The 18,812-nt window shown below is 35.5% G+C and overlaps 1 protein-coding gene across 1 annotated transcript in view; it reads left to right on the top strand.

The window, feature by feature from the left end:
• The window catches only part of Liprin-alpha (PTPRF interacting protein alpha), a 50,824-nt gene that overhangs the window by 13,629 nt on the left and 18,383 nt on the right, over positions 1–18,812 (top strand). The window lies entirely within an intron of this gene.

Consider the following 18,812-nt stretch of genomic DNA (forward strand, 5'->3'; position numbering starts at 1 on the left):
TGAAATCAGAGAAAATTGGCAAACTCTGATAGGAAACGATCAACCTGAAGTCACAAATCCAGGTCTAACCAACAGCATACTCCGAAAAATTCATTTTCATTCGAGGCCCGGGCCCAGGGATCGAACCCGGCGCCTCTCGACGCTAAGCAGAAGCTTAACGACCGAGCTCTGCTGTTGGCTGACACATGGGAATCCCGTTATTGATCACTGGCAAACATATCTCATTACAACGAATATATATCACCGAAAACACTCCAGGGGTTGAGTTTTGGCTTGGCATAGATCAGGCTTGGCGTTTTTTACATTTGCAAAATTATAAAAAAAAAACACGTGTCGCTTCCCACTGTGTCTGCGCCCAAAGTCGTTAAGATAGTTCCCTAAAAAAATTGCTACCAAATGGAATGTTGACAATCCACATCAAATACTCAACATAAAAGGTAAAGAGATAATTTTTGACATTTCGTGAATTTTGATATATTTTTCTGATTTTTTAATGAATAATTGCACTTTTATGCAACATATGATTGGAAACATATGTATATATAAGCATCGTGTTGGCAGTTGTGAATTTTTTAAATCACGGGTTCCAGCACTGAGTAAACGTTTATATAATAATATGCACTGTTTAGAAGTTAGTCTGATTGGTATTAGTTCTCGTTAACCATTGTAGCATTCGAGCATTGCTTAGTTTAGCTCAGACTTACTGGAAAGTCCACAATGCTGGAATGGACTTCTCACTGGCGTAATTAGCGCCCCCGCTGATCAGCAGTGCGGAGGCGACGTCTCCAGGGGAGACCCTCCTCGTTTAGAGCACAATGAAAGTTTATCACTGTATCAAAAAACTTTAATTTGTATTTGTTTACTTTAGAAATACGCTTCGCCGTTTATTAGGTTTAATTTTAACCGATCTCCGTGACGTGCCCGAATGTGAAACGCCCGAAAACGCAAATATCGGAAGGCAAAGATCGAAAATCGAAAGATCTTAAGCCGAAAGATAAAAATAAGGGTGCATGGTAAACGGTACATACTCACTTAAATTGCGCGAGCAGGATACAACAGGAACAAGAGGAACAGGCTTTTCTTCCCGTATTAATGTGCGCGCGCAGAATACGGGAGGAAAAGCCTGTTCCTCTTGTTCCTGTTGTATCCTGCTCGCGCAAATTAAGTGAGTATGTACCGTTTACCATGCACCCTTTTGTATCTTTCGATCTTTGCCTTCCGATATTTGCGTTTTCGGGCGTTTCTCATTCGGGCCCGTGAGGTAGACCCAATTTTAACCATAGGAGTATATACAGATAATTTTGGAAATTTGTTGTGTGCTTTGAGGGTTCGTCAATTCTCTGGAGTGAATTTGTTGATCTATTAAATGAAGAGATAATTTTTCGCATATGGGTCATGGCCGGTCGGCAAAATCGCCTCTTGCGCATTGAAGAAGTACTTCGGGTCGAGGGCTTAGAAAACAAAAAGAACCTATAAAGGATTATCTAAAAATATGAAACGCCGGAAGTTGTGAGGGTTCTTGTGTTCTCTTCGCCACTCGAGCTGGATTTTGCCTTTCCCGATATCTAACCATTGTCTTCGTACAAAAACTTTGCACGTCTTGTACTTTTTTTTCTCATTCAGTTAGGGCGTCTCGAAATGTTTTCGAGGACTATTATTATTAAAATAATATAATAACGATTGACAATTCGTTCGAAGTTCCTAGATGGTGCGTCATGGATTCCACGGGGCTGACTTTGGTGAACATTTTATGTAAATAGATTTATGATAACTATTAAAAAAATTAAGATTTTAATTTGAAAAGGAAGGTGTTTTAACCGGGGCTTTGGAGTCTAGGCCTATGCTACGACTCCGAATCGACTTGAACGATTTTAGTAAGATCGACTTTTCTTGCCAACGTATACAATTGTTAATAATAAAAATAATAGCGATTGTCAAAATATAAAAATAAAGGAATTAAAAAAAATCATTAGTAAAAATTGACCCAAATTATTGAATCATTGGTAATGAAATAGGTATAAATAAATGTGTATGAATTTCATACACTTTCAAATCCATTTTATGAAAAGAATGAGTTAAAATGAGAATAAAAAATATATGAGACGGAGGAAACGGTCGGTTTTGACCACAACACATCAAAATATGTGCAATTCAACGATTTTATTTATAATTAGCTGAACCCGGCATTCGTTGCAATGCCAAAATAACGCATGCAATTCCCCCTTCCCGTTCCCGTTCCCATTCCTATTCCCATTCCCGTTCTCGTTCCCGTTCCCATTTGTAGGAAAAACGCAGGCAGCGAACGGGTCTACGTGACTTGACAGAATTTTAAATTACAGAAAACGCAAATATCGGAAGGCAAAGATCGAAAATCGAAAGATCTTAAGTCGAAAGATCAAAAAAAAATGGTGCATGGTAAACGGTACATACTCACGTACATACTCACTTAATTTGTGCGAGCAGGATATAACAGGAACAAGAGGAACATGCTTTTCCTCCCGTATTCTGCGCGCGCACATTAACACGGGAGAAAAAGCATGTTCCTCTTGTTCCTGTTGTATCCTGCTCGCGCAAATTAAGTGAGTATGTACCGTTTACCATGCACCATTTTTTTTTTTGATCTTTCGACTTAAGATCTTTCAATTTTCGATCTTTGCATTCTGATATTTGCGTTTTCTGTAATTTAACATTCTGTCAAATCACGGTGACCGGCAGCGAACACAATTGAAATTATTGGGTTGCAATGACACTCGTTATCGTTTTCCCCGTTTCCGTTCTCGTTTTTGGGTGATTTTTTTTCACAGTAATCTTCCCGGACATGCATACAACTAATCCTGAAAGTCCCATCGTAATCGCTTCAGTGGCTTAGGAGCCTATTCGAGACACACAGACAGACAGACATTAATTTTTTATTATACAATATATAGATGTAATTTAAATTCGTCATTTTTATACATAAATTATTAAATTTAAATTTATTAATCGATTTATCTCAATGAAATTGGAGATTCTAGTTGGGATATTTCGTAATGCTATTAATTGAAGAAAATAGTAATAATAATAATAAAAAGCTTATAAAAGGGAGTCAGAGTCGGCTAATTTTGTATGTCTCCGACTCCGACTCGGACTCCACAGCATTGGTTTTAACGAATATACATATTTAGTAAAGGATCTATGTTGTTTTAGTATTCAAACTATTATTTAGAAGTATCTAGATTTCAATTTAATTTCCGTTTATTGGCGATAACCTTCGTCACAGAACACCTGTCCGATCGACCGGATCATCTGGACGGTCCGGTTGGCGATTACATAGTCAGTTGTCTTTTTCTCGAGAGAGTAAAAGTTCAGAGGCGTCTCGTGCAACTTTCACTCGCGTTTGACCTTATTAGACAAATTCAACGCATACTTACCTGTCCAAGTGTCATTTCGGAATACACATGTGCGAGATTTTAAGCGCGCAGAATGAACTTCGGATCTGTCATTAGGCATGTGTGTGAGTGTGTGTGTGTGTGTACATAATATGTAAATAAGTTTGTACGTACAACGTCACTACTCGTCGTGCCAAAACAACTGACAGGTGTAATGTCATTGTAATTCCATTGATGCGAACGCTTGTTTACTGTTGTATTTAACGTACGTAGGTACATATGTACATACATACATAGTTACAGTTTCAGGGATATTCATCAATGCTCTATAGATAGATAGGTCATTCAATTAATCAAAAACTTTGCGGAGTTGTTTGGAGGTTTCCTGATAATTATGTTACACACGTCCTTTTACATACAAATCGAGGTCCAGTTGAAATTTTTGCTATTTACATACATTGTTGGTGATTTCGTTATTTTTTAAACCTCTTCATTTTTTTCAAATCTTAAAACAGTTAAAAGCGTTTATATTTGATTATTTTAAATAAATTTGAACTTAAACTATTCCGCTGGAATGTATTCTTATTTAAACTGTATGTTTATTATGATATATGTATGTATGAATGATATATGTGATGTGTATGAAGCAATATGATAAATATTGCGAAACGTAATAATCGTATCATTCGCACAGCCTTCACTGACGAAAGAGAAATTCGCTACAAATTTATTTCTAATTGAACGTCTCGTATGTTGGTATATAACAGAAAATATTGGATAACGTATGTATGTTATGGTTTTCTTATTTTTTTAAGTTTTGGGGTTCCTTATCGAATATTGGTTCATTAAGATTGGTTTTAGCGATTTAATCAGGTGAATATTATCTTGTGCTGCTGCTGCTACTGTAACATGGTCCCACTTGAGTACCAAATCTTTCACGGATTGAGCCCATATGTCTCTCCCAACCCCCTTTGGGTCGTCCCACAGGTCTTTCACCTATCGATACACGCGAATGGAATTCTCTTGGGCGACTTTTCCTTTAATATTCAGAGTATTAATTTAAAATCTATTTACTAGTGTACGTATTAGATTTTTTCGCACGCTTGCTATCGCGCTGTGGTTTATATTAATGTATTATTCCATTTTTTATCATACCAATAGGGACAAATAGTGTCGAATGCTTATCATACATGTGGTAGTGATGTGTTCGACATTTAACCAATGCTACGAATTAGACATTTTTAAAATTTTTTGAATACATCAACAAATGAAGGTCTCATCGTTGCCATAAATACATAGCCAGTCCTTGGAAAAAAATATTTATACATAGTAGATTCTCGAGACGGAAATATCCTATTGAAATCGCTCGTATGCATGTAGAAAACATGTTTTACAAATCAAATAAAATTTTAAAAAAAGAACGAGTTAATTAAATAAATGAACGCTCATTAATTTATTTTCGCTTGTAGATCGCGATCGACTTAATGGCGTACCTCTGACGTTTATAATGCAATACAATGTACATATTCCCATAACAATTACTGTGCCGATCGGCGACTATTGTTAACGATGGCCTTCCTTGCACAATGTTCACTCGGTCCATTGTAATTTTGTTGTTGATTGCTGAAATTTTGCTTTCGTGTGTTATTGTATTGAATCGGCATTAATTGCTTGCGATCAATTATTATTTTTAAAGCGGCCTGTAGTAGGGTCAACAGCGACACCCCTTCGCATCCAACTGCGCCCGAAGCCGCGGGGCGACTGATCGTTAGCAGAAGCCGATTTTCCCGACGTCGGTAAAGCAGGCTTCTGTTGCGCCACAGCTTGTGAAAATCGTCAACAGATGGCACTGCCAATTTGTGAACACATTTCCAAACATTTTCAGCTCGTCGCTATTGCGCTAATTCATAGATGAATGCCGGTACAATTCGTTTCCGATTTATTATACAGTAAATCTTCGAATGGAACAATGTTTGTTATGAAATAGGAGAATCAAAGTAGATTCTGATTAATTGTTATTAGACAGTTGATTTATACTTCATTTTGTTTAATGTCATATTATATAATATATTTCAAAATAGTAATAATAATAATATTTTAGTCAGTATACCTTACCTTGAAATAGTAAATATAGTATTTTTTTTCTATGAATGCCTTCATCCTTCAGACTTTCAGAGGTTGGCGATCACCTAGCTGAATTGATTTCGACTCTGTACTCTTCGGACCCACTCTTCATTTGCAAATATTTCGTAATCAATAATGTTTTTTTATCCATTTTTACTTGTTTGTAATAATTTAAAATTAATTCCAATATACATATATATGTATGTACTTACGTGGAAATACGTTTGGTAATTTTTCAACTATTAAAATCAATAAAAAAGATTGTTTTAAATAGTTTATGAAGAATTCGTATTTATTTTTATATGTTTGTTTTTGTTGTACAACATAATTTTGAAATCGAAAACTCATTGCAATTCATTTTCATTTTGACAATATATAAACACTTCAATAATCATTTTCCGACTGTCATATATGGACAATTTGTGATATAACGCGACGGCAACTTTGGTGTCTCGCTTGTACTTCATTTTCAAGATTTCAAACTTTCTAATTAATTTTCTATAGGACAGAGTTTTAAACTCGGTGATGGAGCGAAATTCAATCAAAAGAGTCTATTTTCGTGAAATTTGCTTGTATAATCTTTTCAAAATGTAATATAACACGTGCTAAATTTCTGAGTAGGTATAGCAAAACTATTTTTGTTTCGTAGTTTACCATGTGAAATATGTATATCATATACAGTATATGTATTATATGTATGTAGAAATTTGCGAATTCATCATTTATCATATTCATGGAAAGCTTTGTATATCGATATCTGATTATCATAATTTCACCGTATTTTTCTTTCGTGTTAGTGAAAAACGACGGAAATGTTAACGAACGGACACCGTATCAATTAATTAAACCGTTCCGTATCCTGTTTATATTAATTAATGGCATCTCTCAGAATCGTTGTCGAAAGTCCTAATTCAACTAACAATAAGTAAACACGTACCGAATTACCATTCCCGCATTGGGCATTTCAAAATTAGTCCCCCTTTTACCGGTATTTTTTTACGTGCGTAGTTGATTTGTAACAACGTTTGTCGGATGACCTTTTTTATTTATTGCTGAAGCGTGAGGCAATTCAGCACTGGCTCTGAATTTGTGAACTATCTATCGTATATTTTGAGGATATTGAGCGAGCATCAGGTTGTCAGTTTCTGGCGGCGGACCGAGGCCCGGTGTGTTTGTTATGCAAATCCTTTAATTCAAAACAAGCCGTGTTTGGTTTCAGGATATTCTGTTTACATCCGACCGCTTCTTTTGCGTAATCGCCGGGACGTTGTGGTTTTAGCTACTTTGAAAAAAAAATTAAAATTTATTTTCAAACAAACATATTCGAAATTGAATTTTTCCTTTTGGTTTGCCTTGTATCGGAACTTGGCTTGGCGGTAATATTTTATCCGTTCCTGTGTGTTTTTCTCTCTCTTACTTTTCCACCTGTGTGCAAATGATTAATCGCCATTTTTGTTCTGATAAGGCATTTTTTTTTGTACACTTTTGTTAGCATATTCACCTTTAGTGTTGCTGGCTCGCTTGACGCGTTTCATGTCGCCGTGAGAGGGTAGTGAGAGCCTCTCGTCAGTTTTTCCCTGTTGTACTTTTTGCCCTTTCGGTTGCACCAGTGCTCTGGTCTAGAAGCCACCCATTTTAATGTTCTCGCTTTTTTTCACACCTCGTTTATTCGACTCTAGTACTAGGTGCGATTTTAGTCTTGGCATTTGGGATCTTTTCACACCAAGTGAACAAGCATTGAAAAATTTGTACTGAGATATATGTACTTATTATATATTTTAGTATTACCGAGGCAGCATATTACTCACTGTAATTGTAGATACAAATGAGGCTTATGTCTAACTGTAAGGAGAAACGAAGGTTAAGATTAAAATGGATTGGTTAATATCTTTAAAAATGATTTGAAGTAAGAAGAATAATAGTAAGAACACTCTCGGAAGTACGGCACGGCATACCTACAGTCCCTGACCAGAATATTACGCCACCCCTCTCGAGATGCGTTTGGGTAAATTTGTCACGGTCGTAAACAACTCATTATGGGAACTTTTGGCCTCATTTTTTTTGTGATCTTATCCTTAAATGCAACTCTATTCACTAGTAAAAAATATCGGTGGATTATCCCTCAAAAGGTCTTCAAAAACAAAAGAAAGATGTTTGAAATCGGTTTGCGTCTGAATTTTGTTCAATATTGACGTGCGTTTCCGATAAAATTATTCATTATTTTGTGAAAAGCACTGTGTTTTTTTCTCTTTTACTGCAACTTTATCATATTTCTAAGGTAAGTTGGTATTTAATATCTCGAAATTTTACTTTGTTTTATGATTTAAATTGCTCGTAAAACTTTTATTGGATTTTTTTAGATGGGTAGAAAATCAGATCTTTCTAAAGAAAAAATTGCAAGCATTACATAATTATTAAATACAGGAAAGTTTTCTTAAAACAAAATCGCGACAATGGAGGGTGTTAGTAGGGCGTCTATTAGAAAAATAAAACAAAATCTGGAGACTGATTGCGACCCAACACTCAATCGGCGAGCTAATAGTGGTACTAAAAAAAAATTTGGCCCTCGTGTGTATCGAAAAATCGCCAGGCTTGTTTCCAAGAATCGATTTATTACAAAAAAAAATATTCAACAACAATTAAAGGACGAAAACGTGAAATATCTACGTCAACAATACGATGTCGTTTTGAAATTTATTTTATTTTTAAATTTTATTTTCTCCATTCGGAAAAGTGCCTTTCTCAAAAAATATCAATAGTATGTTAGACGGTAAAAGTGTTAAATATATATCACAGTTTTTAACGCACAATACCTGGTATCCGACATATTTGATGAATGGAAAAAATTCAAAGGTAGCTTTATAATTTTCGTATAAAGAATACGCGTAAATGCTTTTAAAGGTGTTACGCAGTTAAATAGCCGTTTGTTGTTAAACATTATATCCCATTATGAAAATAGAACCGAAACATTCTAGGTATTATGTATTAAAGTTTTTCCTCCTACCATATTAAATGAGGCTTTAATTAATGGAAATCTTTTGAAATTACTATAAAGGCCCTTTACGGTTACGATATGTTGTGGGATAATTACAGTAATACAGTATTAAACAACAAAATAACACTTCGAAAATTACTTTGATTGCAAAACCACCAGCTTGGAAATTTTGCATATTTGTTTCGGCTATCATACATACATATTTAAATATACATATACCTACATATATGTATTAGGGATTCATTTATATTTGTCACTACCGATACTACCAAAAAAAAAAATTCCCAATACCGGTATCTATCGGCATTTGCTTATTTAAGCATTTTTTGCTATAAAATGTTATTAGTTACCAATAAAATATCAAAAGATTACGTGTAGGCTAATTGTCGGTAAATCATTAATTATTTTGATAAATCACTTTCTTAATTACAAAAAAATGTGTCGAGTCCTTCTAATACGCGTGTACTTATATTAGCAAGTGTTATAAAAAGGTAAATAAATTTTTGCGTGCTCTTTGCTTTCAAGATTTTTTGTGCGGAAGGGATGGTTTTAGCTTTTAAATATGGGTACCATTTATCGGGCCGACAAATAAAAAGAATGCTCCTCTCTAAAATAGCTCGCACGACAGATTCGGTTTTCGCCCGGCAAATCAAACGTCAAATGCGTTGCCAGTAACAAAAATTAAATTTGAAAAAAATAAATACAGACCCTAACAACCTAATCCCAAATGAATAGGGCCAACCCTAACTTAACCTAACCTAACCTAACCTAACCCTTAAATAAATAGGTGTTGGGTGCTAAGATATTACGATTACCCAGTGAAAACTGGTTATGATTTCACTGAAACGTCAAACATTATTTTTGTTACTGGCAACTCGTTCGACGTTTGATGTGCCGGGCGAACGCTGATTATGTCGTGCAAGCTATTTTAGAGATGTTAATTTTGACATTTGTTTAATCTATTTTACAGTCGTCCCAAAAATTTTATCCCTTTAAATATTATAGTGTACATATGTACATATGTACAGTAAAATGCAGAGAAATCGCATCACTTTCAATTGTTCGATGTTTTCGATTTTTTTTTTAATTACATGAAGCTATACACAAGTTTTTTTGGTTTTATTATTTGATTTCAACTATTTAACATGTTTTACGATTAAAAAAGATTATTTATATTTTTAAATTAAGGTGAGAAAACATGCAAAATAGGGCATTTTTCTTATATGTATTTCAAATGTCTCTAGCTAAAATAATATTACAGTATATATTTTTCTATGAATTAAAATACATAGGCAATGGACATATGACAACAATAAATAGTAATATAATAATTACTAGACAATCGTCTTGCTTCTATGATGGGATGGTACCTGCCGGCGGGGACAATACGACTTTTTTTAGTATGTCGTCCGAAATTTCTTCAAACCATACATTTTCAACAGTTTTTTTAACTCATAATTTGCCCCAGGGTGTTGTTTTTATTCCCTTTGCTTTATTATAATAGCCCATAAATATTCGATAGGTTGTAAGTCGGGCTATTGTCTGGTCATTTTTAATTACATGAAGCTAACTCGTGTATAGCTTCATGTAATTAAAAAAAAATCGAAAACATCGAACAATGAAAGTGATGCGATTTCTCTGCATCTTACTGTATATATAAAAATAATTGTCAAGTGAAAAATAAACAAGTTTCTCCCAAAATTGGAAGGTTAAGGTTAATCTTGTTAAGTCAATTATAAATCAATTTATTTATTCGTAAATAGTTTATTATAAGTGCGATATTTTCGGCATACTTTAACTTCGATTTTAATTTGATACACTAAGCGTCTCCTTTGAATAAAAGGTCAAAAAGGATAGTGAGTGCTGACTCATTCTTCGAATAATCTATAAAAACTAAGCGATATAACGTTTTCTTCTAAATTCAAAACAATGCAACTAACATAAAGTTGAAATTATAATATGTCGGTACTACCGATAGTACCGAATGTCGAGTTTTGACCAAAACCCGGCAGAACCGGTTACGGTAGTTCTCATTATTGGAATCTCTATACATTTTTAAGATGCTACTTATAGGCGAAACAACCATATAGGGATTAAGTCTAATAACTTTTTCATCACGTAATGAACGTGATTACGTGAAAAATCGATCATTCGTCACCGTTGCAATGGCAACATCTTATTATTTAAGTTTTAACACGATAGTCGATTGACATGTGAAACCTAATAAATAATATTTATTATATATACGAATCTAAACCCAAGTGGAGCTGGGTTTTTTTTTTAATATTAAAGAGAGGTCGTGCAATACCCGACTATTTTTAAAACATATGTAGCTTTATATGTTACACTACGAGCATTTCCTTGGATTACACGCAGCCGTACGATTTGTCGGTATTTTATGTTTGCCGGTGTGATTGGACAAATTCCCACCCGCCGTAGTATTTTTACCGTTTGACGTATTTTATTATTTATCATCGTTTCGCCGGGATCTGCCATAAATCCTTTCGCGTGTTATCCACCAGACTCGGCGTCCTTTTTTCGCCTCGATCCCGAAATAAACGTCAATCATCGTACGAAGAGGCCTTATCATTCCGTAAGTTCTCCGCGAGATGGACCGCATCGATAACCCGTAAATTTGTCGCTTCACGCGATACGCTCTTTGTGTAGATATCATTTCCGTCGAGAAATATTTATTTAAATATGTATTAATTGTTTCGTGTGTATAAAATATATATATATATATATATATATATATATATATATATATATATATATATATATATATATTGTTGTGTAGTGTGTGATCCGCTTTGGGATTGGATCCAGGCGCCTAAGCTTTATTTATGTCCTGCACGATCCCTTAACTCTTCGCGTCTAACTTTGTCTATCCTCCTTGCGGACCGACGCCAAAATTTATGTTTACTCGTCATCAACTTTTTTGAGGAATGCGGTTTGCTCTGTGCTAAATCCACGCGTATTCTCTAAACCTCTATTCTAGAGAGAAAACCGACTGAAAACAATAACAAATTGCTATCACGTATGCGCTTGTTACTTTTCTGCCGTCGTTTGTTCGAAAACAAATTCTTTTCGGTAGGTGGGATTTTCCTCTCCCTCTTTCTCTTTTTGTGCCCGTTTTATGTATTAACTAGGGCTGTGGAATCGTTAAAAAAAATACGACTCTGATTTCAAGAATGTTGAATTGATTTTTTTCCCACTGGGCTAATTTCTGAATATCCCTGTAAAAATATGTACATATGGTAAATGCACTATTTCGAACAAGGCGATCTCGCAAATGACACGACACGGAATACGGAATATCTGGCACTCGAATTCTCGTTAGCGTGATGGTTCGCGTAACTGACTCTTGGTGGGTGGTTTTTTCAAGTGCCAGATATTCCGTTTTCGAGATTTTCGTGACGTGTGAGAAATCGCCTCGTGTGAAATTGTGACCGAGCTGATGATTTTGTATTATGTTGAATCATACTAGGTTAAAATAGATGAAACTAAAAATGTACGCATTTACTTTTATTCATACGGAAACTGCACGTAAATAGCAGTACGAAAAGTATTCTTTGGTACATTATATATGGACACAATCATATGTTCCGTAATGTGTACGTGGCATAGACGTAACAGCAGTAGCCGACAAAATCTATTCACATTTTACAGTAGTACATGTCACCGAAACGTATTAAACAAAACCGTTTTCTTTGGCCTGTATGAAAATATTTACGCACGACGTGACGTGTACGTGTGTACTAACGAAAGTGCGTATGCGTATATGAATGTTCGGAAACGTCATATTGAAACAATATTGATTCAATGACACGACATACGCAATATTGTGCCTTATCGTTTAATGCACATATGTATGTACCTATATGTTGGTACATATGGTTGGTTGGTGATTTTGCGTTGCACTTGGCCAAATCTTCTTTAATCGTGTGCTGCTGTATAGTATGCAGCAAGTTAAATGCAGCATTTTGGGACGATCCCATCAATTCTTTAATTTGATCTGACTTATGAGTAATAATAATATTAAGGCTGCTTAATTTATATACGAAGCAAGATAGCAAAAAAGCATGGTTGACAATAGTAGTTATTGACAATAATGAACCATTTTTAGTGCCAAAAGCATCATCCCAATGCCGATCTTAGCTTATGAGATTCCATCATCTTGTTCGCCTTTCCTCTAGTGTTCTGGTGACTACCAGCTTCTCTAGACTCTTCACATCCTTACTGGCAGTATGGTCAAAGTAGGAAATAATCCTTTTCCTGCATGTTGTGGAGAGTTTCTGAATTTGTCAGCTCTTTGAGGATGGAGATGTTCGTGCGTTTTGCGGTTCATGTAATGCACAGCATCCGTCCCAGCACCTCATTTCGAAGGCTTCTAACATTCATATATGTACATATATGTGCATACATTATTGAGGAAAAATAGAAATAAATCAGAGTCCGAGTCTTTTTAACGATTCCGCCTCTCACTCCACAGACCTACATTAATTAACGTGGTTTGAAAAAAATAGGTTTTCCTAAGGTTGTGATTTCTTCAAAAATTTGAATTAGTATGAATTTAATATACCCATGTATTTTATATGCACAGTTTGATTAGATGATGAAGGAAACGTTGGATTGTTATTCGAAGCTCGATTTTACGATACGTTGATAGATAGCGCTCTCGATAATTATTCTCATCAATCAAATGCGTTTGGATATTTACTAAACGTGTCAGATTCGACGGCAATCATTCAATTTTCATCCGTAATCTGAAAGTGCCGTTCGTGATCTATTATACCGCTTTCCTATTTATGTTGACGATCGAAACTCTGCCAGACTTGCCTGGGTGTAAAAAAATGCGGTTGCGATTCGATTAATAAAGTAATTAATTTGCCATTTCCACATTACAATCTACTAGAAAGTGTTCCAATACGTAAAACCGAATGATGCAACGAGCTTGATGGAATTGTGTCGAATTTCATCAAATGTGGTTGTGCATTTTTATACGAATGGAAATTATTCCGTTTCCTTTTCCCATCTTTTCCATGCGATTTTTTTATGTAACATGTTGCGTAGGCTTTCAACACAAAACATTCAATCTTCTTTGTATCCTTCCTTATCCTTTTCCTCATCGCTTGCATACACATAGGTACATATTTTTCGTGAGTGTTTCTTATCTATTTATCGCTCCGCCGACACGTCTCCTTTACATAAAAATCTTCCATTTTCTTATTTTTCAACTCTAAGTTTCATTTTGAAGATTTATATTGCCTTTTTTTGTGGCGTGCAATTTAGAAGCCACACCCCGGACACATTTCATATTACGCATTACCATATTCTAGTGTGGTTCTATAAAGTGGACATATTGCGTACTCGTTACAATTAGTCCCTTTTTATGAAAATTACTGAGGAAGGCTTAAAATTTGAAACGAATTTGTCCTGTATAAGCGCGTTAAGGATTAGCGGTGGAGGCTTTTGTGTCCTGTCGAGCCTTTTCGCCCTTTTTGGTCGGGTTTTGTGCCCTCCGCGTCGTACGGAAGCCCTAAAGGAAAAACCATTTTTCATTTTGCACTTCCTCGCTTCCTCGGTGGTAACTCCATTCTTATTGTTTTTCACTGTCGGCTTTTTCATGTTCGTTATTCATGGCGGTAACACTTTTACACTTCAAAGTTCATTCGTCTATAGGCACATAATGTGTACATATTTTTTTGCATTCGCCCTTTTTCGTGCGATTTTCCACTGTAAAGTTTCGTTAACTTTTGCATTATAATCTCGAATTTCGCGTTTCGTTTCTCTTGTCGGTACGCTTGCGTCAATTTTTTCGCGAATTACGTGCTTTTAAGAGTTCGAAAGCATTTGCATAAAATTCGAATTTATTCGGGGGTGAAATCTAAATAACTTGCAAGTCACACGAAAAAGCCTTTCTCGCTCGTTTGTAATATATGAGGCAAATATCAAATTAGCATAATTTTTTTCGTCATTCAATTGTCACCTGTTAAGTATTGTTTTATGACGATTTATGGGTCTGAAAATATACTTTCGTAGTCATGCAACATTTTTCGTTTTTCATCAATTATTATTGAAAATAAATTTTCTTCTATAATATAAAGGGTCGGTTTATCATAAACGAGCTTCTTTTGTGCTGTTTTTTTCCCGACATTTGACCATATTGATACAATTCATTCCAGTTTTTCACCTTCATTGATATACGGTTTTTTATTTTTTGGGCTTAGAAGGTTTCGCAGTTTTTCCTTTCCACTTTTTCCTTTTTTGCGACAAAACTTATTCTCAATTTAGTTGTCCTAAATATTTCCTCGTTCAATAGAAAGTGTTAAAGAAAATACACACGTATACGAGTATGTGGCGTCGTCAGAATGTATTATTTCGGGTATATACGCCAGTGGGTTTCTCTGTCTCTAAATATGCAAATTTATTCTTTGAGAATCACCCCACCAAAAATGTATTTATTTGACGTCAATTTCATAGTAGGTTTTTTTTTTATTATTTATTGTTGGAGCGTCCTCAATTTATTACCCCAGGGAATACGGTTTACGTCAGCGAATGTTTTCCTCTATTACCTATGTGTTGTTTTTATTTTCACTGAAATTTCCATTTGTGTTATCTTCTCAACTTTTCTAAGGTGAAAAAAAAACTCAAATTGATGTTAACCTGAAGTTTGTTCTTTGTAATTTTTACATCAAACGTACCGTAGCAAAAGCTATCAGTACGTAGCGTAACTTTTTAAATTTAACGCCAGTATATGTACTGTTGTATAATGAACATTATATATGTATTATACAAGTTATTTAAAATAATAAGTGTGAACTCAATCATCGAAGTAATCTTCAATTAAAATTAATTGTTAGCTTTTAGTTTCATCTAATAAACAGAGCGTCCACTTTATCCAGTGGGTATCGTGTTTGTTATTTTTCTTCGAAGTTACGATAACAACGCTATAGTGTTAACGCTAATGTCTCGACCAATAAAAAAGATGTAATACAGGTGTATGATTCGTATCCAGGTAACTCAGCGGTTATGAGGAGTGTCAGAGAGGTTTTGAGTTAAGGGTGAGTAGTATGGGTCAGGGAGACTCCTGCTTAGGGGATGTGGTCCGTCATGCGCGCTGGGGGCTCCAATTTCAACCTTAACAGTAGTCTACGTTTGCCCACCCCGGGGCCAGGGCGCTTCGCCCCTTATCCACCTTCCTTTCGCGCAACTAGTCCTTCCACGTACATTACGGTCGGCTTTATTAATAACTAACAAGGACCTACATGGAACTTTTCTTCTTGGAATTCTCGCGAGAATATCCTCCAATCTAGTACTTTCACCCTAATCCGAAGATAATTTATAAGGGGTGATGAGGAAATGAGCCCATCCAAACTTTTATTTATTCAGTTTGAAACTTTTCGTGTTTAAAAAGTAATTCGGGCGATGATTTATGAGTGATTTTTTATTTATTATTCGCTATCGCGTCGAAATATCTGTTTTTTCTTTTTACGTAATGTTAACAGCAAAACTGCACGGTTGATATATTGATCATTTGCTGTATTTATGGATGTTCTATGTATAATATTGAAATATCAACATCGATTCGAATCTCGTATTTGCGTTCTGCTTGTTTCAGCATCGCGTGCGAGATACGAATTTTCCTCTTATCGCCAAACAAAATCTGAACCGACCGTTCGGCTTACCGTGATTCCATTTTTTTTCTAACCACCCAACACATAGTGCTAATTCGAATAACAATCGTATATAAATTATGCAAGAGACGTATAATTGCCGTTTCAATTATACGTCTTTGAGTTGTGCCATACATTTAAAGAGACAGTGATACGAAACTTTCTAGGATGTTTTTACACGTGGGAATGACTGCCGTCAATAACAATAATGGCGAAAATCCTCCTAGACCTACAGCACCCAATTTTCGGCAAATCACAATCAGATGCAATGGCTCTATTCGCGGTCGTGTACGACGAGAGTTAACCCAAAGAATCGCCAGCATCTCAAATGGAAACGAACCCGATAGAGTTGAAAATATCCGCAATGGCGAATTACCTCAACCTCCGAGCAACCCTCATCCTGTAGTGTCAAATAATAACGAGCCGGTCAATATCGTCCTGCTTACAAATCCTGCGGCAAATTTACAATCGAATAGTAACAACAACAATAATAACAATGGCTATCGCTTATTGTCCGCACAAGGAATGGAGACGCTTCAGATATTTTTGCGCGAACATGGAAACGAATGTATTAAACAATTTGTTCAGGTAACTTTACCCATTAACAAACCCACAGTATGTTAAGTATGTACATATGAAACGTGAAGGGTAACATGGAAATGTCAGAGTGAACATCGAACAGGGCCTGCTCATGTTATAGGATCCTTTTATATATATATGTATTGGCGAAATAGTTTTTGATTCCGAGTTTCGCTAACCTAGTTAGTCTAGTTTAGGGTTTCCGAATCGAATATCTGTCCATCTATTGGAATATTCGATGAAATTGGTTACGTGTATAACATTAATATTCCTTTCATTCATCTACTTTAAATAATCAGCGGCTACTTAAAACCTTTCATCATCATTCACAACCATTTTCCATCCACTGCTTGATGCAAGTCTCTCCAACACGCTTCCGTTCGTCTCTGTTTTGAGCAACTTTTATTCATCCTCATCCCACACTTTTTTCTGATTTCATCCACCCATCATCCCTGTGGCCTTTCTTGTACTCTTTTACAATCTCTCGGGTACCATTCGAGCACTTCTTTCGTCCATTTATGATGGAATAATAGTTTTCCTTCGAAACCAGGTCTGCTGCTAGATGAAAATTAATGTTAAATCGGACTCGAACACCAGCTAATCGTGACTTGCGCGGTGACGTAATTATGTGAGTCGTTGTATTTGAAAGTGGCGGAAATCCAATTTTCAGTTCCAAAAACACTATTTCTGACTTATTCACAAATTGCTATCACTTATTTTAATTCGATATGTCCAGAATCTCGGAAAAGCAGAATAAATATATTACAGGCCACCAATATTTTTAAATATTGTTAAACGTAAAACATTATATTTAATATTTTGTTAGATATTTCTTGAAATGAAGAAAAGTGGACATCAAATATAACAGCTCACATGTGTCCATATTAATTGCATTTGTGACACAACTGAAGCAATAACATTGTTTGTAAAATTCAGTCGTCATTAGATCAGTTGGAGGCACAAGTCAGATTTATCATTTGTTTTCTATAATGACAGCTCTAGGAACGGGCCTGTCATAGCTGTGAATATAATAGAATGATACCTCGACAGCTTCGAGTCATGCATTTTTAACGTTGTATTTCCAAATGTATTTTCGAATTGATAAAAATTTTATTTCAATCAAGATTTTCGTTGAAGCTATTCGAAACCAAAATCGGCAAATCAATGATTGAAGGTTAATTTTGTATCATTGTAAGTTAGGTATTGTCCAATTAGATTTCTGTATACTTTTCACCGCCGAACTTCGTCGGATTTTCGTACGCCAATCCATACTTTTAAAAGCTAACCCGTTTAAGTTATTAACCCGCGTCGGAAGTTTTAATTACGATAAACCTTTGAAAAGTTCGCTGAGATATCAAAACCCTAAAGCAAACTCACGGTCCCCGTCTCTCTCATTACTCGGTGGAGTTTTCTTTCGAGTTCTCGTGAAAAAATCTGAATAATGGTTGTTGATAAAATTTATCGCCCTCCAGATTAGGACAAATTTAACTATTAAATCTTAGTTGCGATACCGAAACCGAACAACCGGGAACCGAGTAACGCAAACGTATGAACCCCCATAGAAACTCGGCAATAACTTCTGAGTAGTCGAGTTTCGCCGTATATATTTACAGCGGTATCGCAGCCGAGATCGTCGTTACGGCGATTGAAAGTGGTCTGATTGAATTGTCGAAATCGGAGAATATATTTGGACGATCGACTTGGAACAGAACGTACAAAATACACATATAATAATGCGTATTATTTATTCGTATCACGTTTATGGGCAATTTTATAGCTGTTCTTTCTATCCCCTAATCTTGGAGCCATTACCGCCCCGCTGTGGTGCGAATGGCTCGAGTCATTCATCGTTTTTCTTTTTACAACCAAACTGATTCTTTTCACCGTTAGTTAGCACTTTCGTCGTATACGGTGGTTCCCTTTTCTTTTTTTTTTAAGCTTAATTAAAGAATTTCGATAATTTTCTTATGCCCTGGGGGTGGCTTTATTCGTGAAGAAATTTCGTCATGTTTGACTCTCCTTTGGCTTTTCTTTTCGACAGTGGCCATTAACGATTTTGCGCGTCTAAAG

This window comes from Arctopsyche grandis, chromosome 5 (genome assembly GCF_051622035.1).
Source record: "Arctopsyche grandis isolate Sample6627 chromosome 5, ASM5162203v2, whole genome shotgun sequence".
In the NCBI taxonomy this organism is placed as follows: Eukaryota; Metazoa; Arthropoda; class Insecta; order Trichoptera; family Hydropsychidae; genus Arctopsyche; species Arctopsyche grandis.